A 27571-nucleotide genomic window follows, 5' to 3' on the forward strand; every position below is an offset into this window, starting at 1 on the left:
TGAGGAAATTGTGACTGAGGTTTCGGGTCACACATGTGATCAAACTCCTATTTGTGGCACAATCTATTCAAATTCTCAGGCCTCATTAGTTGTTGATGAAGAAATTGTCATAAAAAGTCCCAAAGTCTCATAGGACTTTCCGTCTCTGCCCTTAGACCGCAGTATCTCTGACTGTAATCATGAGTCGCAGAAGTGCCACAAAATTCTCACTGAAGTCATAACTCAGACTTACGCTGCAGTAGCTAAATCATCCTTACAACAATCCACAATAAAAATCTCTTTGAATCTTCAGCCAATTCATCATGAACTACCCATAGAGAACTTTGAAGTAGGTCAATGCTCTCAAAACCCTGAATCTTCAAGTTCGGATGAGTGAAGCCCTCGTTTTCAAAAAATTTCAAAGGTTTCCAGGAAACCGCAGTTGAACACTAATGACGACGGTTCTCCAAAAACCTTAGCAAAAAAGGCTTTCAAAGAGGAATTTTGATCCCAAGGTACAAATCGACAAACCTTTTCTAAAAATAAAAGACACATCAGATTACCAAAATCTAAGAGTCCAAAAAAGTTTGTTTTTGCTCACTATTTTTCAAAAACCTCTCCCATCAAGAAAACATGCAAAAATGAATGTAAAGTTTCAACATTTATTCCTTACTCATCTGACACAACCCAAAAGAGAGAAAGGTCTTTTCGAAGAAATGGTGTTCAGATCTATTCTTCAGATAATCCAAAATGGAAGGGTATCTTACCTATTCCAACACTTTTAAAATCACATCAAAATTTCAACAAGTGGAAGGGCATTTTAGCAAATCCTATAAAAAGGTTTAAAGAATCTGTGCGTGCTAAATCTTTTCCGAAACAAACTTTTTCAAATTCCAACAGCACTAATGTCATATTTTACCAACCTCGGACCGGTTACAAGCCTACCTCATCCTTCCGACCGCTGACCAAACAAAGTGTCAAAACAAAAGACAAAATTTCAGCATGTCAATGTCAATGTAGTTGTCAAAAAGGTTTATCTCATGTCAAATCTGACCCTTTTCAGAAACCTCGTAACTTTTCAAAAAAGCGCAACACTCCAAAAGCTCACAAACACCCAGGACTAGGATTAAAAGTTGACACAAAACCAGTCCCAGCAACCTCGATTCATGCATCAATCAGAAACTCTTACTTTGTCCCAGGCTCCAAACTAGTTTGGACGCCTAAACTAACCCTATAATTTTCAGGCCTTGTGCAAGGAGGAATAAGAAGAAGAATGGTTAATCGACAGTGCCTGCTCCTTGCACATGACAGGAAGGTTCGAATACCTTCGAGATTTCAGGCCAATTTGCAATGGTGGAAACGTCACATTCGGGAACAATGCGAATGGGATAATCCGAGGTTATGGTGTTCTTACTACGGGAAACTTCTCTATTCAAAAGATTACTTATGTAGAAGGCTTTTAACACAATCTCATCAGTGTTGGTCAACTATGTAAAGCAGTCCATCGTGTTGAATTTGATGACCAGTTTTGCTATGTAATGACAAGCGATAGGAGCACTTGTCTGATCAAGTCCCGTTCCGAAGGTACTATGTATCCTCTGGATGTATCTTTGATCATAGGTAAACCGCAGTTATGCTTCCTATCCAAAAGAAGTATCCAAAGTCAGCTGGCTATGGCACCGCAAGCTAGCTCATCTCAACTTCAGATACATCAACAATTTGGTCACAGGCGAACTAGTCAGAGGTCTTCCAATCCTCAAGTTTAACAATGATACTCACTGTCCTGCATGTGAATGTGGAAATCAATTCAAGGCAAGTCACCCCACGGTTATTGACTCCTCAATTTTTAAACCATTGGAACTTGTGCACATTGATCTCTACAGTTCATCTACCGTAGCCAGTCTTCATCACAAGAATACATACTGGTTATAGTTGATGACTTCACACGTTCCACATGGGTCTTCTTTCTACAACTTAAGTCAGATACACTGCAGGTGTTGATCAATTTCATCAAGGAAATTGAACTTCAGATCAAGTTACCAGTTAGACGTATCCATAGTGATAATGGAACCGAGTTTACTAACCATCTCCTAAATAGTTTCTTTATTTCGAAAGGCATTACTCACAATTTTTCAGCTCCCTACACACCACAACATAATGGGGTAGTAGAGCGAAGGAACCTGATGAGTTTATAAAACTCTTGATCGATTAGATTTTATAACAGGTAAATCAAGAAAGCAAAAACAGTAAGACAAAACACAAGAATGAATCTGAATGTGTCGAATGATTCAATTAACTCAATCCTCAGCAGAGCTCGATAAAGAACTTCCGCTGTAGAGGATATTAGGGTTACAAAAGATAAGAACTATGAACGCTATCAAAATCTCTATTAAATCTTATGTTCAAGGATGCATGCAAGCATCTATAAATATTAAACCCTACAAAACAACTCACGGATGGACAGGCGCATACCGGAGACTAAACTGGACTAACTATTGAGCCCAAGACGCAACACTAACTGGACCAAACAATCTCCCCCTTTGCGTCAATTGGAGCGAGACTATCACTTCTTCTTGTTGGGTCCAGCTGCAGGAACCTTCTTAGTGGTATCAAACAGACGAGGGATAAGAGCGAGGATTGTCTGTCTGAAGCGAATGTACCACTGGATCATGTCATTGAAGTACTTCTTGTCATCTTCCGAATTCTGCTTGCAACGATGAATGATTCCTAAAACATGTTCCAGGCATGCAGTGGTGTAGATATGTTTGTCTGCCAAAGCGAACAGGCATTTTTGGCCTTCGTTTCTGGTAAACATGACAGAATTGCGTTTCGGGTCTATCTTTCCCATCTGCATCATGTTTAGGTCACTGGCAGAGCCAACAGGTGAGATAGTAGGCTTTTTCTTGAAGACACTAGCGATCTACTGATCCATCTTGGCAACTTCCATTATATAGCATACAAGCATCCTCTTGAAGTGATCAATGATCGGACCATATTCTGCTTCATTTGTGAGGAGGATGTTGTGCAAAATTATCCAATCATGTGGATTCAAATTGGGAAGATCAGCTAGCGATATGGCATGTTCGGTCTTAGCAGAACCCCTCAGTACCTTGAACCGAACGTTCGTGAAGTTCCCTTCTCGAAACGGCTTGAGGACCCGAACGTTGATTATCTTCTGAGCGCTGCAAATTTGATACTATGGTTGGGCAGCCCTCAGATAGAACTCGACTAGATCCCTGTCAACCTTTGGATGAGGATGAGGGATATCAGCAATGTTGTCAAAGGCATGGAAGATGAAGGCCTTTCGGGTCAGTGGCATGTCGAACTGAAAATCGACAGAGTTGATGCGATCCAGTGAAATCACCGGTTCGAGCCACAAAATGCTTGGAGTTTCAATCACTTCCTTCAAAAGCTTCTCAAGAGTCCACGGAGGAAAAAGGGTTTTCCTACTCTTAAGAAGGTCATGATCCTCTTTCAATTTTCTTTCAGTTGCCTCAGCCTCTCTGGCAACCCGAGCGCTCATATCAGCATCCTTGTCTTGACCTTGCTTCTTTAAGAGATCTGCAATCGTCTCTTTATCGTCATCGCTCTCTTCAACAATTTTCTTCCCTTTGTCTTTGACACCCGAACCTGAGGCTTGGCCTGTTGAATGAGGTTCGGTTGTTTTTGTTGCTGTAGAAGTGGGAGGCGGTTGAGATACATCCTCTCCCCCTTGTTTCGGAATGGACACAAACTCAAGGAGGCCTTCAATTTTGCTCAGGAGAGAAAGAGAAGGGGCAAGCTTTTCGGAGAGATCATGCCTGACTGAGTAATTAAGCATTGGATCATGTGCTTCAAGGATGTTGGAAAGAGCGGCGTGGACATCCGAAACACATGAAGACACAATCTCTCGTTCAGATCGAAGAAATTCAACCTCCTTTTGAGAATTAGAGAGTTGAAGATTCTTGACCTTGAGAGCAGTGGTCTTTCGAGCGAGAGCGTCCATGAGGGAGTTCTCGGCAGCTAGATCTTCTTGCAGCTTAGTGAGGCGCTCCTCAATAGTCGCCTTAAACTGCAGTTCTAAGGCAACTGCGTTAGCCAGCTTGTTGACAATAGGGTCAATCTTCGTTTTATTGGCATCGACAGTTTCCTGTAAAGACTACAAAAGAGAAGAAGCATCAGTAAATAGTTTTTCGACTTTTTTGGTCGCAGCAGCACAGGCCTTGGTGGAAGCATCAATAGCGGCAGTGGATGAGCTGATGGAGGCTTAATGAGCTTTAGAGAAAGCATCAACAATCTTCTGAATAGCAGCCTCAAAGATGGTAGACTGTGATGAAGAAGAGGAGGAAGCAATGAGCGAATGAATCTTCTCGTGAAGCTCCTTGAGATGCTTCTTGGTGACAGGAGCATCATCGTCATCGTCACTTTGCACCTGATACAGACTGTAATAGACCGAATCAAATGTCATTTTCTCCCCACCAAGAAATGGTTCTTCATTCTCTGCGGAGTGAGTAGGAGAGGAGGGTGGAGGGGATGGTGGAGGCTCAGTTGTGGAAGTAGGTTCGGGTTTCGATGTATGTTCGGTAGTGGGAGTGGGTTCGGGTGCTTTAGTAGGAGCCCCCGTATCAGATACGTTGGTTCTTACTTCAGCAGTTGTTGTGCTAGCTTCAGTGAAAATAGGAGGGGGTATTGGGATAGAGGTAGGTGGTATTTGAGTGGTGGAGGTTATGGGGGGAATGGAAATAGAAATGGTGATTGGTGGAGAAGAGACAGGTGAACTGAAAACATGTACCTCTGGGGTAGGCGATCATGGAGGAGTGTTACCACGGGGGGACTCTTCGGAGTCTGAATTTTCTTCCTTAGATTCGCTTGAGGAGGAAGCAAGTATCAGCTTTCGCCTAGGTTGGGTTTTTCTCTTCTTCAGTGGAGGAGATTGAGCCGCCTTGGTAGGTTTACGTTTCTTCGGAGAAGGGCCTTTCGCTCCCTTGCCAACCTGCTTGTCTTTTCCCTTTTAATTTTTCTTTCCCCTCGGAGCGGGCCTATCAACATCGTGGACGGATTTGATCATTTCAGGAGTGAGCTCTCTAGGACCAGAGCGACGAAACTCTTTGTAGGTTCGGATGATGCGGCTGTCGCTAGGAACGTCTCCAAACATCGACTCAGGGATGGAGCCAATGAACTGAAATTTAGATGCATCGGAGACAATTATCTTCGTAGTATGGAAAGTACCTATCGAAGAGAGTGGAGAATCAACGACGATGGGGACGTGATACTTGTCCATCACCCATTTTGTGATCAGAGTCCAGAAGCGAGCGTATGAGATCTCGGAATGGCGAGATGTAGAGGCAAGACTCTGAATCAGCTGCTGCCATAAAACCGACCCATAGTCCAGGTTGATGCCGTTGTATACCCCATAAAGAATCGTGATGAACAGACGACTCGCTCCGTTTGAACCGGCACTGCGTTCTGATAACCCCTTGAATAACACTGTAAATAACCCGTTCCATTGAGGAGGAAAGCACGATTTCTTGAACTTAGTGACCGTCGTCAGAACCTCAGTGTATCCCATGTTATAGAACATGGAAAACAAGTGACCCACTGGAATGGATTCATAGTTAACCCTAGATGAATCGGGTTCAAACCCTAAAAGCGAACAGAATCGCTGCTTGGAGATGGATGCCTTGTGATCAAGAATGTCGAAGAAAATTCTATCGACAGACTTATCATAATGAGCAGTGGCAAAGATTTGCGATAAACATTCCATTGGAACAGCTTCAACTTTGGTGAGAGTGGGAGCAAGTGGCGAATATTTGAGGCATTCGATGATCGGAAACATGAAGGCATCGTAAACGTGTGGAGTAAGATCGATGATCAGACTATGTTGAGGACGAATCGGCAGAATGTGGGAAGTGGCATGAACAGAAGATGAATCCGCCATTGAAGTGAAGAAGTTGGGAGAGATGATGAACAGTAGAGTACTCAAAGCTTTTCTTGCTCTCTGAATTTTGGGTGCAGTAAAGAGGTAAATAATGGTCGAAGTTACCTTTTATACTGTGGCGAGAGGAGAGAGAAGAATCCGTTCCCAAATCTTCGAGGGAGATACGAAGGGTTTCCTTAGGTGATGGACGCGTGACAGTTTGGAGCCCCGATGATTACGCAGGAGAGAGAAAAAACTGTCCCGCTTCACACGCCTTTCCATCAGGCGCCGTTTTAAAAGAAACGGTTCCACTTCGCTCGCCTGTCCTTCAAGCGCCGTTTGAAAATTAAAGCGATTGGACTCCCGGCTAAGTCAACATCTTATCCCTTTAGAGGGAACGCCATCTTAATGTAGAATGACCACGTGTAACAATGTGAGCCACAACTCTTTCAAAAAAATGCCTTGTAAGTAATGAAACCAAAATTATGGAAAATCAAAAAGATTTTCGTGCTTAGTGTGTAAAAGAAAAAGAAATAAAGCAACACTTATGTGGGAAATTGTGATGTCAATAAAGACACGAAACAATGGATCCCGGGCACGAATCGCTTCCTTCAAAGTCAAGAGAGACCTTAAAGTGTTTGTTTGGTTTCCCGTTGAATAACGATCAGACACTCATTGAGAAGTGTTGAAAGGCTTCTTTTAATCAGGCTAATTTGGGTGGCTTTCGCTTCAGTTCAGAATTCCTGATCTTGACATAAGACAGAAATCGACCGAAGTACTTGTGAGACTAATGTAGTCTGTTGAACAAGTAGGTTTGAAAAGGATTTAAGTAGCATCGTGAAAATATTTGTAGGTGAAATCTCAAAAAAAAAAAATTAAAATTGGATTCCATGGGAAGAAATGTCATGGGATTTAACAAATTCATAGGAATCACACAAAGATAAAATTCAGAGATTTCAAGGTACAGTCTTAAGGCTGAATTCGTCAATTCTTTAGTGAATGCTAGATCAAAGTTAATTGTTCACCGTCAATGCATAGAAGGTAGTGAATTTTTTGTTTCCCTTAGCACGTAGTGGCACGATGCTAAGATCATGAACACAGAAATTGTGTAACCATAAACCTCAGTGGTAATTTCTGAGAGTCTCAAGGGTTACTTTTATGAAGCGAACAAGATGGAGAAAAGAAATATAGATGGTGTAAAGAAACTAGAGTACCTCTGCTGTTAAATTAAGGACCAAGCAGAAAACTCTTATCTCATTAGAGAAGAGAGTTAGGTAACTCATGATTAGAATAAATATGAAAGCCTAATTGGGAAGACAAGGTTTGTATATACCAAGTCAGTAAGGCTATTATTCAGAATCAGGTGAGACTTTGGACACATACAGCAGCATGCTTCTAGGGACACTTAACTAATGAAAGAATTTCCCCACAAATATCCACACAAAAAAATTATTGAATAAATAAAAAAAATGTTTTTGGAGTTTTTGATTTTTTTTTAAATAAAAAAAAGAGACACAAAAAAATTTGTAACCGAACCCAAGCGTTCGGTCTATTTCGGTTGCAAAAAAAAATTGAAATTGAAAAAGAAAAGAACTTTGAAAATAAGAGAGATGAAATTGAGAAAAGAATACAAAAGATTTACAACCAAAGAAACTACCTTTGAGTGATAAGTGAAGATCCGAGAATAGGACCGAACCCGAGCGTTCGGTTCATTTCGGCACACACGTGAACCGAACCCGAACGTTCGGTTCATTTCGCTTCTGACTTTTAGTTTTGAGAAGTAGTTTTTGGTACTGACTCCGATTCCATCATTCCTAGCCCTTGTAAAATTTTATTGAAACTCGCTTCAGGAAGAGCTTTGGTGAAGATATCGGCCAGTTGATCAGTGGTGCGAACAAAGTGAATTTCGACGTTTCCATCTTCCACATGATCCTTTATAAAGTGATACCTCAGTGCTATATGCTTGGTCTTGGAGTGTTGCACTGGGTTATGACAGATCCTAATTGCACTTTCTGAATCGCAATATAGTGGGATCTTTTTTCATATTGAGTCCATAATCACGGAGCTGGCTTTGGATCCAAATCACTTGAGATGTACAGGAGGCAGCTGCAATGTACTCTGCTTCGGCTGTAGACAGAGAAACACATGTCTGCTTCTTTGATTGTCAGCTAACCAACTTCCCGTTTAGGAATTGGCAGCCTCTAGTGGTGCTTTTCCTGTCTAAACCACATCCTCCAAGGTCTGCATCTGAGTAGGCTTGAACGAAGAAACCTGAGTTTGATGGGTACCATAGACCGAGGGAGGTGGTTCATACCGGAATATGTTTTTCATTGCAAGCATATGTGGTTCACGGGGATTCGCCTGAAACCTAGCACAATAACACACGGAAAACATTATATCAGGCCTGCTAGCAGTGAGGTACATTAAGGAACCAATCATCTGGCGGTATAACGTAATATCAACTGCCGGTTTTTCCAAGGATGGTGTGAGCTTGGTGCCGAACGCCATTGTTAATTTGACCTTTGAGTCTCCCATCATGCCGAATTTAGCAAGAAGAGTCTTGGTGTATGCTTCCTGGTTGATAAACATGCCTTCGGGTCCCTGTCTAATATTTAAACCAAGGAAAAAGTTAATTGGACCCATTGAGCTCATTTCAAATTTAGTCTCCATCAGCTTTCTGAATTCAGCTGTTAAGCTAGGATTCATTGAGCCAAAGATGATATCATCGACGTAGATTTGAACTATTATAAGGTGGTTACCTTCCTTCTTACGAAAGAAGGTTGGGTCAACCGAACCTTGTTTGAATTTTGACATCTTTAAGAACTTAGTTAGCGTTTCATACAATGCCCTAGGTGCTTGTTTCAAACAGTAAACTGCTTTGTCCAGAATATAACATTGATTCGGGTACTTTTCATTCACAAAACCAGGAGGTTGCTCCACGTAAACTGTTTCTTCAAGTTCCCCATTCAGAAAGGCGCATTTTACGTCCATTTGGTAGACCTCGAAGTTCTTGTGTGTAGCATAGGCCAGAAATATTCGAACATATTCCAACCTAGCTACCGGAGCAAAAGTTTCATCGTAATCAATTCCTTTTTCCTGACAGTATCCTTTCATCACAAGACGAGCTTTATTTCGAATTACATTACCTTCCTTGTCCATTTTGTTTCTGAATACCCATTTGAGACCAACAACTGAGGCATCTTTAGGAGTTGGAATAAGGCGCCATACCTTGTTTCTTTCAAAATCATTGAGTTCATCTTGCATGGCTTGTACCCAATCGGAATGATCAAGAGCTGCGTTAACTGTCTTTGGCTCAACTTTGGATACGTAAGAATTATACATGCAGAACTCTACTTTGGAAAATAGAGATGATTGCTTTGCCTTCAGTTGGGATCGGGTCAGGACCTTTTCAGAGACATTACCCACTATTTGATATACAGGATGATCTCTGGTCCATTTAATAAGAGGAGGATAATTTGGATCATAAGATGGATCCAATTCGGCGTTGACCATTTCTTCCATTTCAGATTGACTGTCGTCATCGTAAAACATGTCGGAATTCTCCCCCTCGACTGATGAATCTATTTGGTATTCAGATTGGTTCATACCTTTGGGTGCAACAGAGCTCGTAGGTGTAGCTGGACTTTCTGGTGCTACAGGACTTTCGGGTGTAGCAAAGCTTTTGGGTGCTACAGGACTTTCGGGTGTAGCAGAGCTTTCGGGTGCTATAGGAATAGAATTCTCTCCCTAAAAGTGTGAGTTCGGTTGATTTGAAGAAAATGGATTCTCCCCCTCAACTGAAGTACCTTGCTGAGGAGGTTCGTTTGGAACTTGTTCTTCTTCACACATTTGTTTGGCTGCATCTTCGACGATTTGCTTCAGATGGTCGATTTTGTTGTCTGTTGCCTTGGCTTCTGAGAGAGTAGCTTTCTCAGGTTCATCGAATAAGTCCACAAACTGATCGAACAAATTTGCAATCGTGACCGTGACTTGACCTATTTGAGAGAAAATTTCTCCAATTGTTTCTTCAGTAGCCTTTAGCTTCTTGACGTAGTTATCATCGAAAGTCACATAATACGTTTCTTCAATCTTCTTAGAACGCTTATTTAAGACCCGGTATGCTTTTGAAGTAAGAGAATATCCTAGAAAAATTCCTTCATCAGCTTTAACGTCAAACTTGTTACGATGTTCTTTGGAGTTGAAGATGAAACATTGTGAGCCGAACACATGGAAGAATTTTACGTTCGGCTTCCTGTTATTGATGATCTCATAAGGTGTAAGAGAGAAGCGTTTGATGAGATAAGACCTGTTCTGCGTAAAACATGCTACAGCAATAGCATCAGCCCAGAAATATAAAGGAAGCGAATCTAAACTTAGCATAGTTCGGGCCGCCTCACACAAGGATCGGTTTCGTCTTTCGACAATCCCATTCTATAGAGGCGTGTAGGGGGCTGAGAAGTTGTGAATGATTCCTCTTTCTGCCAAAAAGTCTTCAAATTCTTTGTTTTGGAACTCCAGTCCATTGTCGCTCCTAATGTTGCGAACGACTTTTCTCAGTTGCACTTCAACCTGCTTGATAAACATCTTTAGCTTAGGAGTAGCCTCAGATTTGTGCTTCAGAAAGAACACCCATGTAAAACATGAGAAATCATCACAATAGTAAGAATATACTTGCTATCGCCAATGCTTTCGATTGATGATGGACCACACAAGTCGATGTGAAGCAACTCAAGTGGTTCAACAGCTTTTGTGTTTATAATAGATGGGTGACTTTGACGACTTTTTTTTCCCCATTTCACATGCAGCGCACAAGTGTTCTCGATCAAACTTGAGCAAGGGAAGACCCCGAACATGACCTCCGGTGACAAGCTTGTTGATGTCTTTGAAGTTGAGATGAGAGAGCCTTCGGTGCCACAACCAGCTTTCGTCAGAATGAGCTTTGGACAAAAGACATATGGCTGGATTTCCTTTGATTGGTTTGAGATTGAGAGGAAACATTTCGCCTTTTCGATCTGATTTGAGAATGACCTTATTGGATTTCTTCTCTATAATCTCTGAAACTTCGTCGTCGAATGAAACCTTGAGACCGGTACCGCCCACCAGTTGAGATACACTGATGAGATTATGCTGCAACCCTTCAACGTACGCCACCTTTCTTATTGTGAAGTCTCCATTGGTTATCATCCCATAACCCTTTATCGTTCCATAAGAGTTGTTACCGAACTTGACATTCCCACCATTTTGAAGAGATCGAAACTCCCTTAGCTCTTCCTTTCTTCCTGTCATGTGACGTGAGCAGCCACTGTCAATGTACCATTCTTCGTCGAACTGCTCGTCACTTATAACCTGCAAAAATTAAGCAGATTTGGGAACCCAAAGTTTCTTGGGTCCACGTGAGCCTTTCATAGGAACAGGAATAGTAAGAGAAAGATCAACAAGATATGTTATTTTTATTAATGTTGTTTCATCTATCCTCGTAATAGTGAACACTTTGATTTTGTTAGGGTTAGCTACAAATGTTTTGGTTTTAGATTTTGGTGTTTGGGCATTAGACTGCTTTCGGTTATCCTTGACTGAGGAAATCTTCGATTTTCCTTTCATGTTCGTTGATGATTTTGAATTTTGTGCAGGAACAGAATTGGGTTTAGAAAAGGATTGAGAATGAGAGGAATCAGAACGAGTGAATTTAGACTGGGAGTTTTTCCTGACTTGAGGTTCTAAATGACCCTTTTGTTTATGTTCATTAGAGGGACCGAACCTGGATCTTCGGTAGCTTCTGCCTTCAGGATCGAATCTATCCTTTCAATTGCAGTCGCTCTCAGGACCGAACCTGTCCTTTCGGTTCTGTTCCTCATGCGGCCCGAAAGTCTTTTTCTCTGACTTTGAATTTTTATCAGGATAAGAGAAATGAGTGTTTTGAGAGCGCCAAAACTGCTTTCGCTCTGAGAGATTTTTTTTGTATCTTAGGTTTCTTTGCTGCTTTTGATTTTTCACCTGTTTGGGTTGTCTATGGATATTAGCTTTTTGTTTGAGCTTCTTGGCAGCCGGTTCACTCTTCATAGATGAGGTTTCGCTTGTGGAGGTGACTTCTTCTACAGGTATTTCTTTTGTGCCACTTGTACTTGACACGTCAAAATTGTCAGGCTTATTCAGCGGCTCTGGTACATATCTTCCTTTGGTTTTCCAGGACGTTCGTTCTAACAGACCAACTGTTTCGTCTGCATTATCTATAGGAGCAGACCAGAAAAACTCATCACAACCATCTGCGTTATCTTCGTTCACTATGGCAGTGAGTTCAGCTGTTTGATGTTCGGGTACTCCTGTGACTTTATATACCTGATTTGGAGTAGTTCTAACCTTCTGAAACACAAGAGCTTTTTCTTTAAGAGTCGGGGACTTATTTTTGGACAAACGAGCGAATTCCACAGAATTTTCAGAAATCAGATTTTTGTGGTATTCGGGTTCGCTCTTGACAAACTCAGAACTGTCGACTTCATCCTCTACAGAAATTTCACTCATATCATCGTCCTCATTAAGTTCAGATGCATTTTCAACATCAATTATATTTTCTGGACTTAAATTGGCACTCAATGAGTCGAATTTTTGTATGGTTTCGGTCCTGAGTTTCAGCTTATCGTTTTCATCCAAAAGATTTTTAAGCATGTCCTTATGGTCTTTGGACTTTATAAAAGATTCTATTTTGTCCAGACCATACATATAAGTAGGATTCACATCATCGGAAGATACAACACTTTCACAGTTGTACGCTTCAGCATCGATTTCATCTTCCTTAAACTCATGGAAGGGTAAAATGATGCGATGTATCTTCTTCCCTATTTCACAATTTAGATGCAGTTGAGTAATGTTAGCATAAAGTCTTTTAGCAATCAAACAAAAAACATTCCCTTGTTTTAACAATTTCAAATTGTCTCTTTGCAAATAAATGTTTTCATCCTTAGACTTAATTAGCTCCGATTCCTTCAGCTCAATCCACATCCTTCGCTCCTCACTCTTGGATGACACCCTGCTTATTTGGTCAGTTAGGTTAGAATTTGTGACCCGTGTTTGAGTTAAACAACTATCTAGATTTGAGATTCTTGAATTTAAGTTATTTAATTCCTTTTCATATGATTTCTGTTGAATTTTGAACGAAATAAAAAGAGATTGTACCTTCTTGATCAGTTCATCAAGTTCATTGATCTGCACACTGAGAGGTTTTGCTGTGAAGCATAAGTCCTCTCGCTCCTTGGTGTCCTCATTTCCACCATCAGTATTGTATCGCCTCATGTGAGATACGTCAGTCACCATCAGACACTTTCCACTGCTTTCACCACCTCTTGCGACATACGCCTTTCCATGAGAAGGCTTTCTCACCTCATCATTTTCTGAGTCGGTCGACCACACCTGTACGCCACTGAACTCATCATCCTCTGCCGAACCCTGTACAATAAGAGCATTCATAGAGGGATTAGTAGCAACTTTCTTCCTCTTAATTTCCTCCAGCTTTTTCACAAGGATTGCCTCTTCATCTTTCTCCTCATTTTCTCTGCCATTTTCTTCAAAACACAATTTTTGGCATAATGATTCTTTCCTCTACAGTAATAGCAGCTGACACCAGAATCTGCTTCAACCTTCACCTCTTTATTTGGTTCCTCAGTCTTCGGCTCCTCCCATACCTTTTCAGAACTGTAGCTTCCCTGCCAATTTCTGTTTTTATTGGTAGGAAACTTCTTCTTGATGAATCTTTTGGGATTGGACACCATCATAGCATAATCTTTTGAAGTTAGATCGTAGTCCTCCAGGTTCAGATCTTCGTCTTCTACTGCATTCTTGCTTTTAGACAGGAGGGCCAAGGCCCCCAAGTTTGAGACCACACTCTTCTCTTGCATCACTATCTTTTCCTGGGATTTCAGAATTCCCACCAATTTTGCCAGCGAATATGATTTGAACTGTTTGTGAGCTTTAACTGTAGACACAACAGCTCTCCATTCGGATCTTAATCCATTCAAAAAGGTAACCTTCTGTTCAATAAGCTTCCTTTCGATATCATGTTTGATCATCTTGCTGAGAAGATGATTGAAGCGATCAAACGTCTGAGTAATGGAGTCATCGGAATTTTGCTTAAACTCTACAAACTCAAACAAAAGCAAGGTCTGAATAGAGTGCTCCAAATCTTCATCTGTGGAATACAGCTCTCGTAGCCAATCCCAGATTTCTTTAGCGGTACTGCAGAAACTCACCAACCTAAACGTGTCAGATTGAAGAGCGAATCGAATCAGTCTCAATGCTTTGATGTTGCACTGAAAATTCTCCTTTTCGTCCTGAGCGACGTCTTTCACATCCTTTAACAGATCGTTATACTCCTTATGAGTTTTAATAATTCTGGATGTTCCTAAATGAGCAAATGGTCCAGACACAATAGCTTCCCATATCTGATACCCATTATCTTCAGATCCGATGACGTAGTCTTCGAAATGATGCGCCCAAACCTCGTAATCTTGAGTGTAAAGAATTGGAATTTTTGTTGTAGATCCAATATTGTTTGAGATGTTGATAGGATTAGATTGAGAATCGTCCATGCTTGATCGTTTAACCTGTTGCAAGATCAGACTTGTAATATGTAATATTAGGGCAAAACGAATAAATAATGAGATACGTCAATTATGGGGTGACGGCTCAATAAATATCAGTTAATGCGGAATAAACCCTAATCACTTCTTTCACAGAAGAGATGTGTATGAATTACACAACCTCCTGCTCTGATACCAATTGATGAGTTTATAAAGCTCTTGATTGATTAGATCTTATAACAGCTAAATCAAGAAAGCAAAAACAGTATGACAAATCACAAGAATGAATCTAAATGTGTCGAATGATTCAATTAACTCAATCCTCAGCAGAGCTCGATAAAGTACTTCCGCTGTAGAGGATATTAGGGTTACAAAAGATAAGAACTATGAACGCTATCAAAATCTCTATCAAATCTTACGTTCAAGGATGCATGCAAGCATGTATAAATATTAAACCTTAAAAAACAACTCACGGATGGACAGGCCCATACCGGAGACTAAACTGGACTAACTATTGAGCCCAAGACGCAACACTAACTGGACCTAACAGAACCACACTCTAATAGAAGCTGATCTATGCTCAACTTCGCCCACCTTCCTCTCTAATTCTGAGCTAGAGCAGTGGCCACAACCTGTTTTGTACAAAACCGAAGCATTGTGTGCAAACGTCTCAAAAAAACACCGTATGAGGGCCTTAACAACCTCAAGCCAAATGTCCGATTCTTTCATATATTTGGGTGTAGATGTTTCGTAATCAACAACAGAGACCACCTCAACAAATTCACACCAAAGTCTGATGAAGGCATCTTCCTTGGCTAATCCATTAACAAGGTTGCTTATCAAGTTCTCATTAGATGCACAAGGCTGCTAATTGAAAGGTTCGATGTGAAATTTGATGACTATCACATCTGCAACACCGATTCATCAACCAAAACCACAAGAATTCTAGAAAGTGATATTCCTGCCTCTTCGGGTCCTTTAAATCTAATTGAAGTAAACTATGACGATCTCTTCGACCCGGTAGATACAGCCAAGTTATCCGAAGTTCTTGTGTCCCTAGAAGCTCAGCAGCAGCATGCTGATGTATCTAGTCCTACACTGTCCGATGAAGTATCACTATATACTTCCACCTCGCCGGTTGAGGGGGAAACTCAACTCCAGACCAAACAACAACCATCGAGGTTCCAGTACTAGAAGATGTAGCTCCAATCATTATCCGCAGAGATTTTCAACCATCAAACGTTTCTTCGGATTCGAATGATGAAAACATAGAAAGTATTGACACAAGAACAGATTCAAGGATTATCACACTCCCATCTGCAATCCAGGGGGAACCATCATGGGTTCAAAGGGAACTCCCGTCTGCACTCCAGGGGGATCTTCACCATCTGCCCAATAAAACCCTGATTCCTCCTTCCCAGTTCAAGACAATTTAGCAGGATGTTCTCAAGTCCAGGGGGAACTGACATCTCCAACCGCAGAGTCTTCTGATATTGAAGATATTCCCTCTATCGCAGCTGCTGATCATCTGCAACCACGTCTCCATGTATGGATGAAAGACCACCCACCAGGTCAAATCATTGACAACCCATCCGCAAGAATTCAGACTCGATCATCCAAGGACTTATCTGATCACTGTCACTATGCAGCGTTTCTATCCTCGGTCGAGCCCCGAACGATCAACGAAGCATTACTAGAACCAGACTGGATATCCACAATGCAAGAAGAGCTATAAGAATTCAAAAGAAGCAAAGTATGGCATCTCGTTCCTTAGCCGCAAGGCCACACCATTGTTGGTACTAGATGGGTGTACAAGAATAAGTTGGATGAATCCGGTGCGGTCGTCCGAAACAAGGCAAGACTAGTCGCCAAGGGATATAGTCAACTTGAAGGTATTGACAATAATGAAATGTATGATCTGATAGCACGAATGGAAGCCATACGGATCTTCTTAGCATACACAGCTCACAAGAACATCAAGGTTCATCAAATTGATGTGCAAAGTGCTTTTCTCAACGGTGAATTAAAAGAGGAGGTTTATCTTCAGCAACCTTCGGGTTATGAAAGTCTTGAATTCCCAGATCACAACTACAAACTTGAAAAAGTAGTCTACGGTCTAAAACAAGCCCCAAGAGCATGGTACGAGACTCTCTCTGAATTTCTTGTCTCGTCCGGATACAAAAGAGGAGTGATTGATCCCACTTTATTTAGAAAAGCAAATTATGATCATCTTATGCTTGTACAAATATATGTGGATCATATCATCTTCGGTTCAACTGATCAAAAGATGGTGAATGAATTCACTAAGCTCATGACCAACAAGTTCCAAATGAGCATGAATAGAGAGATTAACTTCTTTCTAGGACTTCAAGTGAAACAAGTCCCTCAAGGGATATTCATTCATCAGGAGAAATACACCTCTAAACTGTTACAGAAATATTCAATGGACAACTGTTCTTCGGCTAAGGTCCCCATGGCCTTTGGATATAAGATATCTGCTGATCCCTCAGGCGAATTAATTGATCACAAGACTTATAGAGGTATTATTGGCTCGTTGATGTACCTCACTGCAAGCCGTCGAGATATTGTCTTTGCAACAGGTGTATGCGCAAGGTACCAGGCTGACCTAAAAATGTCACACATGACCGCAACCATGCAGATTCTATGGTACTTAAAGGGTAGCAAGACTTTTGGCTTATGGTACCCCACAGGGAATAACTTCAGCCTACAAGCATTCACTGATGCGGATCATGCCATATGCAAACTAGATCGTAAAAGCAACTCCGGTGGATGTCAATTTCTGGGTGGAAGACTCGTGAGCTGGTCATCAAGAAAACAAAATTATGTATCATTGTCTACCGTAGAAGTTAAATATGTGGCCGCAGCCAGCTGCTGTTCACAAGTCTTATGGATGAAAACACAACCATTGGACTATGGATACAGAATGCTGCGGATACCAATCTATTGTGAGTCTAAAAGTGCTATAGCGATTTCTCACAATCCAATTCAGCACTCCAAGACCAAGCATATTGAACTACGGTATCACTTCATTAAAGACCACATCCTGAAAGGTATCACTGAACTAATTTTTGTCCATATTCATGAAGAGATTGCTAATGTATTCATAAAGCCACTTGACTCTACAAAACTCAATAGTTTCTTACAAATGTTAGGAATGATTAATCCGGACCCACAATTCTTTTTGAATTGATAGGTACCGCAGACCATACTTGGTCTCTGTTGCGGTCCTTACTGAAGTTACTTATGATAGATGGTTTTGATACATCCTGTGTACCGCAACCATATATCATATTTATCTTTCAATGGTCCTTATTGTTTGTTATTACTAATCTTTGTTCAAGTTTTCTCCTCATTTCTTCTACTGCAGTCATCCATCTGATGGCAAATGATCCATCCTCATTGAAGTTTCAATCCACAGTCACTTTGATTGATTTTCAAACTGTTTCGTTAATTTTTGAATCATGGTGTGCTATTTAATGATCTTTCGTTAAATAGGAAAAACATTAAAAAAACATTGTTTGTGTAACTGGCCCATTCTTTTTGAATAAACCTTGTGTCAAACCTATTTTAGGTATGATGAAAAAAAGAATGATTTCCCAAAATCAAATCCCTTTTAAAATGTCCCTTCCTATTACCCCAAACGTCCAATCTGTTACAACTTCCCCTTTACACAACAGATTACCACACGTTCTTCAGACGTGGTGTTGAAATCTGACACTTCATTAAATGCTAACCCCTTTTGGTAAATCTCGAATAATAGATTAAACCTTTTCTTAATCTGTGGCTGAGATTTTCTCTTCTAATCCAAGAAAAGACTCAAATGTTTTTACCTAATTTCAATTAGGGTAAAATATTTTACCTCTCCAAATTAGCCACTATAAAACCCCTTTCTTATTCCCCAAGAAAGGTTTACTCTTTCTGAACTTCGAACTTTTTCTTGCACTCTGTTTTCTTGCAAAGCTTCTTCAAATCCAAAAATGGTGAAATCAGGCATCTCAAAGAAACACTCCAAGGCATCTGGATCAGCAAACTCTACTGGTTCTGACTCTGCATCAAGGCACCAAATGCCAACGATTGCTTCAAGCAATTTTAGGGCTTTGGTCGAAGAGCGTTCCTCCTACAATGCTCCGATCAAGTTGATGATCAAGTTTCTATCCAATCACCCATTGTTTGGTTCCTTCGATTCATTCACAAATGTGGTTCCTCTTTCAAATCTTTTCAAATGTGCATTCTCAGCGCATCGACCCCTCGAAAATCTTCAAGAGGTGCATCTGAACATGGTAAACGATTATTTGGTCATTCTGACTAAGGAAAAGTTCCTCAATGCCATCAACCTGCTAGTTCATCCTTCAAACAAGGTTTTCACTCCAAGTATGGTAGACATCCTTTCTGCACTCTACCAAATGGGATACCAAAAGAAGATCAAAGGCATAGGCGAATTCAAGAAAAATCAGCTACCTGCGGTATGGCAATTTGTTTGCCACTTCGTGATCTGCAGTCTGTCCGGCAGAACCGGATGCACTGATAATATGGGTCTCAAGCTCCTGGAGTTGGTGTGGAGCATTTTCACTGGCCACGATGTTAACTACGGTCAGATCTTATGGGATGACTTCTTGCAGTACATTCCCAAAGAAAGTCCAAGAGAGAAACCTACCGAACTCACATTTGCCACGTTCTGGTCTCTATGCATCTCGGATCTTCATACGGATGCTGGACTTAACATGGGCAACGACACCAATCTTTTCATCACTAAAGATCTCAAAAGGTACAATCCCTCTACTAATCAATCTGCTTTTGGACCTATCAGACAGCTACCGGTCCACATTCTCTCTACTCTTGGTCTTGAAACTGCTGATGTCTTAGACCATATAGAGGCTACGGAAGGTATTGCCCCATACCTTTCTACCCCTCCTCTACAAACCACATCCGCACTCACTATCCCTGGTAGTACCGCAGTCCCATCCTCCACCACTCTACCAAACTTGTCTTTATCACAAAGACGCAAGCAGTTAGTCTCAGCTCATCAAGGCCCCCACAACACCAAGAAACATGGAACTCCTAAGAAAAAGGATGCTCCCAAGCAAGCTGACCCTTCAAAGAAAAGAAAAATCATCCAAACTGTGTCCATAGATGACGAACCAAATGAACATCGATCTCACTCTCCCTCTATGAGTGATTCTGATGAGGACGATCAATCCATCTCGATCCTCAAGAAAAGAAAAACCAATCCCACATACCAAATGCGTGACCGGACTGATGTTGCAGCCTCTCAAAAGGGTCCGGTATTCCTTGGGGTAGCCGCAAACCCATTCAATACCACTATCGAATACCACTCAGACACAGAAAGTGTGTCTATTTCAGCACAACGTGGAGACTCACCCCCAGTTCACTCCCAAGGGGATGGAACTGGTTCCCGCCCTAACGTCTCCAGAGCTTCACGTCTACACTTCTTTTCCCCTTAGGAGTTGAAATCCATCCTTTTGTTTGTAACCAAAACACTTCAAACACCTTACCAACCGCAAGGCGATTCTACAACCTTTTCCAGAACTAAGCCGAGGCCAGACTTGACCCCAGGTCAAGGTGAACGAGGAAGCTCAGGAAATCCTACTCTGCTTACATCTGTTACAGGTGGTTTAGGCACGGTGAACACCAATGTGCAAGGATCCGTGAACCCGAGGGACACCTCGGTGCGTTTTTAAGGAATTGACAAAATTGATCTCAATGACTCATGGAGTAAGTATCAACCAACCAATGAAGTTGAAGCAAAAAAATATGCCACTTTCCATAGGGCATTTCAAGCAAGAAAGGCTCGTCAAACAAAGCAGCTTCAAAAGAAACAATAGGAGATTCAATCCGTAATGAAGTATAGGGCAGACGCCATCAACAATGCAAACACAATTTCTATTATCTGCAAAGTTCAAAATCTGATGGACGAAATGGCCGACACAATCCGCAAGGCTCAAGCTTCGATTGCTGATCAAGGTCCCTCAAAGCCCCCTCCAACTCCAACTGCTAGAGATTCTCAAGAAGAAGGCACTGCAATAGAAGTCAGCTCCGCTCCTACCTTCGGATTTGATGATTTTGATCTGAATGAGGTAAATCAGCCTAACCCTTCTGATGATGTTTGATAAGGAAGAGGAATCGAGTGGTTCTCAACACACAACCTCCAAGTCAAAGGAGAAAAAGAAGAAGAAGAAGATGGTTGTGTCTAGAAAAGATTTTTTGAGTCTACATTCCAAAGTAGATCAAATTCTTGTTGCGGTCAAGTCCACTCAACCGCCATTTGAAGAGCATCCAGGACCGTAGTCCTTAATCGAAAGAATTGAAAGATTGGAAACCCGTGAAAGACTAGCTGCTAAGCGAATATCTCTAAAAGTTGAAATGGGAATCCGATCCATGAATACCAGTCGCCAAGCTGATCACAAGCAATTATGGCTGTTGCGGAGCGCCTCATCTCTGAGGTATCCGCAATCAAGGAAAATTTACAAACAGCCATTGTGGACCAGCCCACTCTCTGACAGAAGCTGATAGCTGAGACTCACACTGCATATGAGTCCACTATCTCAGTCCTTCATTCAACCATCAACAAACTTCAACGATCCTTATCGTCCAATTTTCATGGCCCCGAGATTCTACAACTCACAAAGGAGATTCATCGACTATTCTTTAACACCGTCATCCCAGACAATCAACAATTGGCTGATGTTCTTAAAGCTCAATTTCAGGAGGTGTGTGCCAAAGTCGATGGTCTCAAACAATGGCTTGAGGAAGCTCCGGGTTTGAATTCCTCAAGAGGGGGAAGTGAAGAAGACCATCATGAAGAAGACCATCACTCAAACAGCGTTTCTCATCATAGAAGCCCCCTCATCATAACTGAGAAAATTTCCACACCGCAACCATCTACTCACCAAACACCACCGCAACATCCCTCTCCCTCTAAACAAAAAATTTCTCCTAAACGACATGAGACTCCCCCTCACTTCAAGAATATAGCATCCAATATGTCATCCAAACACTCCAACGACTCTCCCGCAACGAAACAGAAGAAAACATATTGGAAAGCAGCCAAATTTGATGAACTCATCTGGAGAGATAACGGAGTAGACATCACCATTGATGAATCCTTAGTCAACTCCTGGATCAATCCGCACCGCAGACTACTGTATGATGACTACAAACCCTACCTTACCTATGCCGAACCCCCTTCTGATGGTTACTAGGATGTTCCAATCTCCCCAAATGCTAAATACTTCACGGTATTTGAGCAGTTTGACCGTATCCTACCGGATCACAAAAGACTGCCCATGGAATCCGAGAGACTCAATCGATTCTATGCCAAACATGCCTCTTCCATAGAGAAAATCTGGTCTAATGATAGACCATCCGCAGTCAAGAACTTCTAGCCCCGAAAATTCATGAAAGCTGACTTCATTCAATACACACTTACAAGAAGGAATCAGGAATATGTCCGCACTCAAGTTGACTTCCCATGTATGAATCCAGAAGAAGTCTTTCTAATAGAAAAGGTGTTCCAAAACAAATGCGTAAAGCATCCAAAGATGAAGATAACACTTGAAAGGGCAAGCACATTTCTGAAGGAAACCATCTGTGACTTTGCAAAGATTGATGCGGACATCTACCCTACAATTGCCAAGAAGTTCGATCCACCACCTTTTGATCCTGTACCGATGCCTACCGAAGGTTATCAAGAGAGATCCGTAGGTGCAACAAACTTTCCTGAACTTGGAGTCATTTTCAAAAGGAAGGTCGATAAGATCAAATACTTCATTCCCATGACCTCCATGAATTGTCTTACAAGGAAGCAACTTGAAATCTGTCGAACCACAGTAACAAAATCAAAACACACGACTGCCAAAGTCAAGTTCGAGATTTTAAGAAGGATCACCTGGTTGGAAAATATCAGAAAGTTTTGGTGGATTCTGATCAAGTTCCTTAAACTTGATAAGTGAAGAAAAGTTAAAGAGGTCACTTAGGGGGAAATTGTTGAATCATGGAAGTGACCCTCTTAAAATTTGTCTACCGCAACCCTCAAGGATTCGCACTCAAACCCTCCTCGGCAACCTCATCCGAAGTCATCATCCAACTGCAGTCTTACTTACTCTTTACCTAGTTTAACTTTCTACTTTTCTGTAATACTCTCTATTGTCCAGTATGCCTTGCATAGCTACTCTTAGAGATATCATCCAATGTAATTCTCGAGTCTCTATATATAGAGCTCATTCTATCTCAGTTATTACAATCTTCAAGACTATCATTTACATCTCTTTATTACGCATCTCAAATCTCTCCTTACTCTCAAAATCCTCTAGAACATAACTTATTATTATTTCTCTTCGGAGCAAGTCATTCGTGACTTTATCACTAAGCTAGATCTCACTCACTAACTTGGTCTGAATACATTCAATGTTATGAATCAACTTATGTGTATACTTGATATATCACCTGCTTTCATTTATATTTCCCTACATTTCTGCAACTAACTCTATAATTATCTAACTCGTTAACTTATTATTGTTGAGCTTTTAGATCCTTTGAGATTAACTATTCCGCTACTATACTTGTTCTAACGTTTTTTCAAGTGTGTCTCATGTTTTTCACTCAACAGTACGCCGAGTGTACGAGGAGTTTAAGAAACCCTAATTTAAGTATGTTGCACCCTATATAGTGATGGGTTTTGAGCATTCTAACACTTCCTAAGTGTACATGCAACCCTAATAACCTTGGATCTATGTTTGTCTAATTATCATGCAAAGTTGAATTCCAAGGTTATATTCCTATCTAGCATACATGGGGAACAATTTTAACTTGAATCATAGATAGAATAACTTACCTTGTTGTTGCTTGTGTTCCTTGAAACCTTGTGAGTCTAGCACCCCAAGTGTGATGCCTCAAATGCTTCACACAACACCAAATGCTCTTGGAAAGACTCTTGAGATAACACACACTTCTCAAAATCGGCCAAGCCCTCTTGTTTCTTATGTCTCAACTTGTGTAGCCGATTTTGGTGGAGAATGGGATCCTTATATAGTGTTGACACATCTAGGGTTACACCATGTAAACCCTAATGTGTCATGACTCTTCATTTCCATGACCCATGGGTTTGTAACTCCCATGGAGCATCCATGGAGCATCCTATGGGTAGAACCCAACTTGATAATCCATGGAGCCTCTTAGCCCACTATACAAGATATGGATGAACCCATATATTTAATTAGTTAACCTTTGATCACTTAATTAATTCCAAATTAATTCTTGATCAAACTAATCAAATAATATTATTAATATATTAGAACTTATAATATATTAATAATCTCCAAGTGTTATTTCTCTCATTTAGTCTAACCAATTGCATGGTGCCATGCAACCCAAATGGACCATGCCGGGTCGGGTCAAGTACAAGCCCGAAATAGTTATGGACTTAGACACCTTATCCAACAGTCTCCCACTTGGATAAGTCTAATAACTATATCTCTAGTACTTCAGGAACTGACCGGCAATCGTAGCTCTTTCAAGGTCTCTCGGAACTGAGAAGATGATGGTACGCCATTTAAGATAAGTGATCATATAATCCTCCGTTCTAGATATCAGCCGGACAAATACATGGAACATTGTCTTGCTTATTGTCCAGCATTTGTTTCCCGATTTCCGATTTGTTTGACATAGAACTTAATTGAACACATCAACTTAGTTCTGACCGGGCCCGGTACATGGGTCAAAACAAAATCATCGAGGGGCCCAGATATCAGCTTCTAATCCAAGAAGGAACAGATAAACTTTGACTCATATGTTTGTTCTACCACTCATTGAATTACACACAAAAGTACGTTTTATAACATCGAGTTACCAATGCGGTTTCGTACAGTCAATGCATAACCAACTCGTAAGTAACAAATCATATCTCTAGGTTTGAAGACTTATATGATATTACCGTCTCACGATCACTCGAGATAGAATTCCATGAAGTGATTCCAGTGAGCGTGGGTTGAGTCCAATGCTCAGAACTTATGAGCACTCATGATTGTTGTAGCCTTGTCCAACACCTTAGACCTCTACAACCAATCATGACAGTCTTGATTCATACCTACTTCCGACATATGACCGACTGTGGAGGTTTGAATAATATGTTACACCAAACAAAATTATTCTGGAAGTCAAAACATGCAAAAGAAATATAGTAAACGATCGACAAGAGATAGCAACACTTTACTCATAAATAAAACTCCTTTTATTCATCATCAAATGTCAATTACACTTTACAAATTTCTGGGTTATCTAACTACTAAAACTTATATCATCCTTCAGCCCTATGCTCCGAGCATGCTGGAGATGCTTAACCCTACTCAGTCCCTTCGTGAGGGGATCTGCTGGGTTCTCATCCGATGATACCCTCTTTGCCACGAGGAGTCCTTCTTCGATCCGATGTCTGATGAAATGGTATTTTCTGTCGATGTGTCTGGATCTCCCATGATCCCTTGGTTCCTTAGCTAAGGCAACAGCACTTTCACTATCACAGAAAATTTCCATTGGCTCTTTAATAGCTGGTACAACTCCAAGGTCTCCAATGAAGTTCTTCAGCCATATCGCTTCCTTTGCTGCTTCGCTAGCTGCAATATACTCTGATTCACAAGTAGAATCAGCCACTGTCTCTTGCTTGGAACTCTTCCAAGAAATTGTTCCTCCGTTTAGGGTAAAGACCCAGCCCGACTGAGAGCAGAAATTATCTCTATCAGTCTGGAAGCTAGCATCACTATACCCTACAACTCTCAAGTCATCACTTCCACCAAGGGTAAGGACCCAGTCCTTAGTCCTCCGTAGGTACTTGAGGATATTCTTTACCGCAGTCCAGTGTGCCTTGCCAGGGTTCGCCTGATACCTGCTAACCATGCTCAAGGCAAAAGCTACATCGGGTCGAGTACACGTCATAGCATACATGATCGATCCTACAGCCGAAGCGTAAGGTGTTCGACTCATTTCTGCTATCTCAGCCTCAGTGCTAGGGCTTTGTGTCTTACTCAATCTGGTGTTACTCTGGATGGGTAACTCTCCTTTCTTGGAATCCTGCATGCTGAATCGCTTCAGCACTTTATCCAAGTAGGTACTCTGACTAAGTCCAATTAGTCTTTTACTCCGATCTCTCAAGATTCTTATCCCTAGAATATAGGCAGCTTCACCAAGGTCCTTCATAGCGAAACACTTCCCAAGCCAGGACTTTACTTCCTGCAGGGTTGGAATGTCGTTTCCTATGAGTAGTATGTCATCCACATACAATACCAAAAAGCTAACTATACTCCCACTAGCCTTGACATACACACAAGATTCATCTTCACTCCTAGAAAAGCCAAATTCCTTGACCTTTTCATCAAAGCAAAGATTCCATCTGCGAGGTGCTTGCTTCAATCCATAAATGGATTTCTCAAGCTTACACACTCTATTAGGGTACTCGTTGCTGACAAAACCCTCTGGCTGACTCATGTAAACATCTTCAGCCAACTTCCCATTAAGGAAAGCGGTTTTGACATCCATCTGCCATATTTCATAATCATGAAATGCAGCTATGGCTAACAGAACCCGAATAGACTTAATCTTGGCTACCGGAGAAAAGGTCTCATCATAGTCCACTCCAGGAATTTGAGAGAAGCCCTTTGCAACCAGTCTAGCCTTATAAGTGTGTACTTTACCATCCATGTCGGTCTTCTTCTTGAAGACCCATTTGCACCCTACTGTCTTACGACCTGGTACATTTTCAACCAAGTTCCAAACTTGATTGTCATACATGGATTGTATCTCGCTATCCATAGCCTCTTTCCATTTAGCAGACTCGGGGCCTGCCATGGCTTCCTCGTAGCTGTTAGGGTCATCTTGACTTACTAGTGTCTCATCACAAATAAGTGTCTCACCTTCTGCAGTAATATGGAATCCATAGTAATGCTCAGGTGCACTCCTAACTCTCGTGGAACGTCTCAGAGGTACAGATTTGTCAATTTGCTCAACAGGAGTTTCCTCCTCAAGTTGAGGGCTAGAGTTTGAAGTTCCTTCACCGCTTGATTCTTGAATTTCTTCAAGATCAATTTGCCTCCCACTGTCTCCTTGGCTTATAAACTCTCTTTCTCGAAAGACTCCTCTTCTTGCTACAAAGACCACATTGTCACTAGGTCTGTAGAAGAGGTAACCAAAGGAATGCTGTGGGTAGCCGATGAAAATACACCTCTCGCTTCGGGGTTCGAGCTTATCATGAGTCTCGCGTCTCACGAAAGCCTCGCAGCCCCAAATCTTGATGTGGTCTAGTTTAGGTACTTTACCAGTCCACATCTCGTGAGGAGTTTTGGCAACTTTCTTTGTAGGGACTAGATTAAGAATATGGGCGGCAGTCTCTAAGGCATACCCCCAGAATGAGATTGGTAGCGAAGCTCGACTCATCATGGAACGAACCATATCTAACAAGGTTCGATTACGCCTCTCAGCCACACCATTCAACTGTGGTGTCCTGGGAGGTGTCAATTGTGAGACTATCCCACATTCCCTTAGATAGTCGAGGAACTCTGAACTAAGATACTCACCACCACGATCGGATCGAAGCATCTTAATGTTCCTGCCCAATTGATTCTCGACTTCCTGTTTAAATTCCTTAAACTTCTCGAAAGTCTCTGACTTATGCTTGATCAAGTAGACATATCCATATCTACTATAATCATCAGTAAAAGTCAAATAATAACGATTAGCATCCCTTGTGGCATGTTTGAATGGTCCACACACATCCGTGTGTATAAGGTCCAACAAACCTTCACCCCTCTCACACGAACCTGTGAAGGGTGACTTTGTCATTTTTCCAAGTAAGCATGATTCGCAACTATCATTTGACTTTAGGTCAAACGACTCCAAGACTCCATCCTTTTGGAGTTGGCCTATGCGTTTCTTGCTTATATGTCCAAGACGACAATGCCATAATGATGCTTTATCCAAGTTATTATTAGTAGAATCAATGCACAAAACATTATTTCCCAAGTTATCTACAACAGATACAGCTTCATACACACCATCACAAGGTAATGCTTTAAAATAAAAGACATTATTATAGAAAACATCT

This window comes from Lactuca sativa, chromosome 7 (genome assembly GCF_002870075.4).
Source record: "Lactuca sativa cultivar Salinas chromosome 7, Lsat_Salinas_v11, whole genome shotgun sequence".
In the NCBI taxonomy this organism is placed as follows: domain Eukaryota; kingdom Viridiplantae; phylum Streptophyta; class Magnoliopsida; order Asterales; family Asteraceae; genus Lactuca; species Lactuca sativa.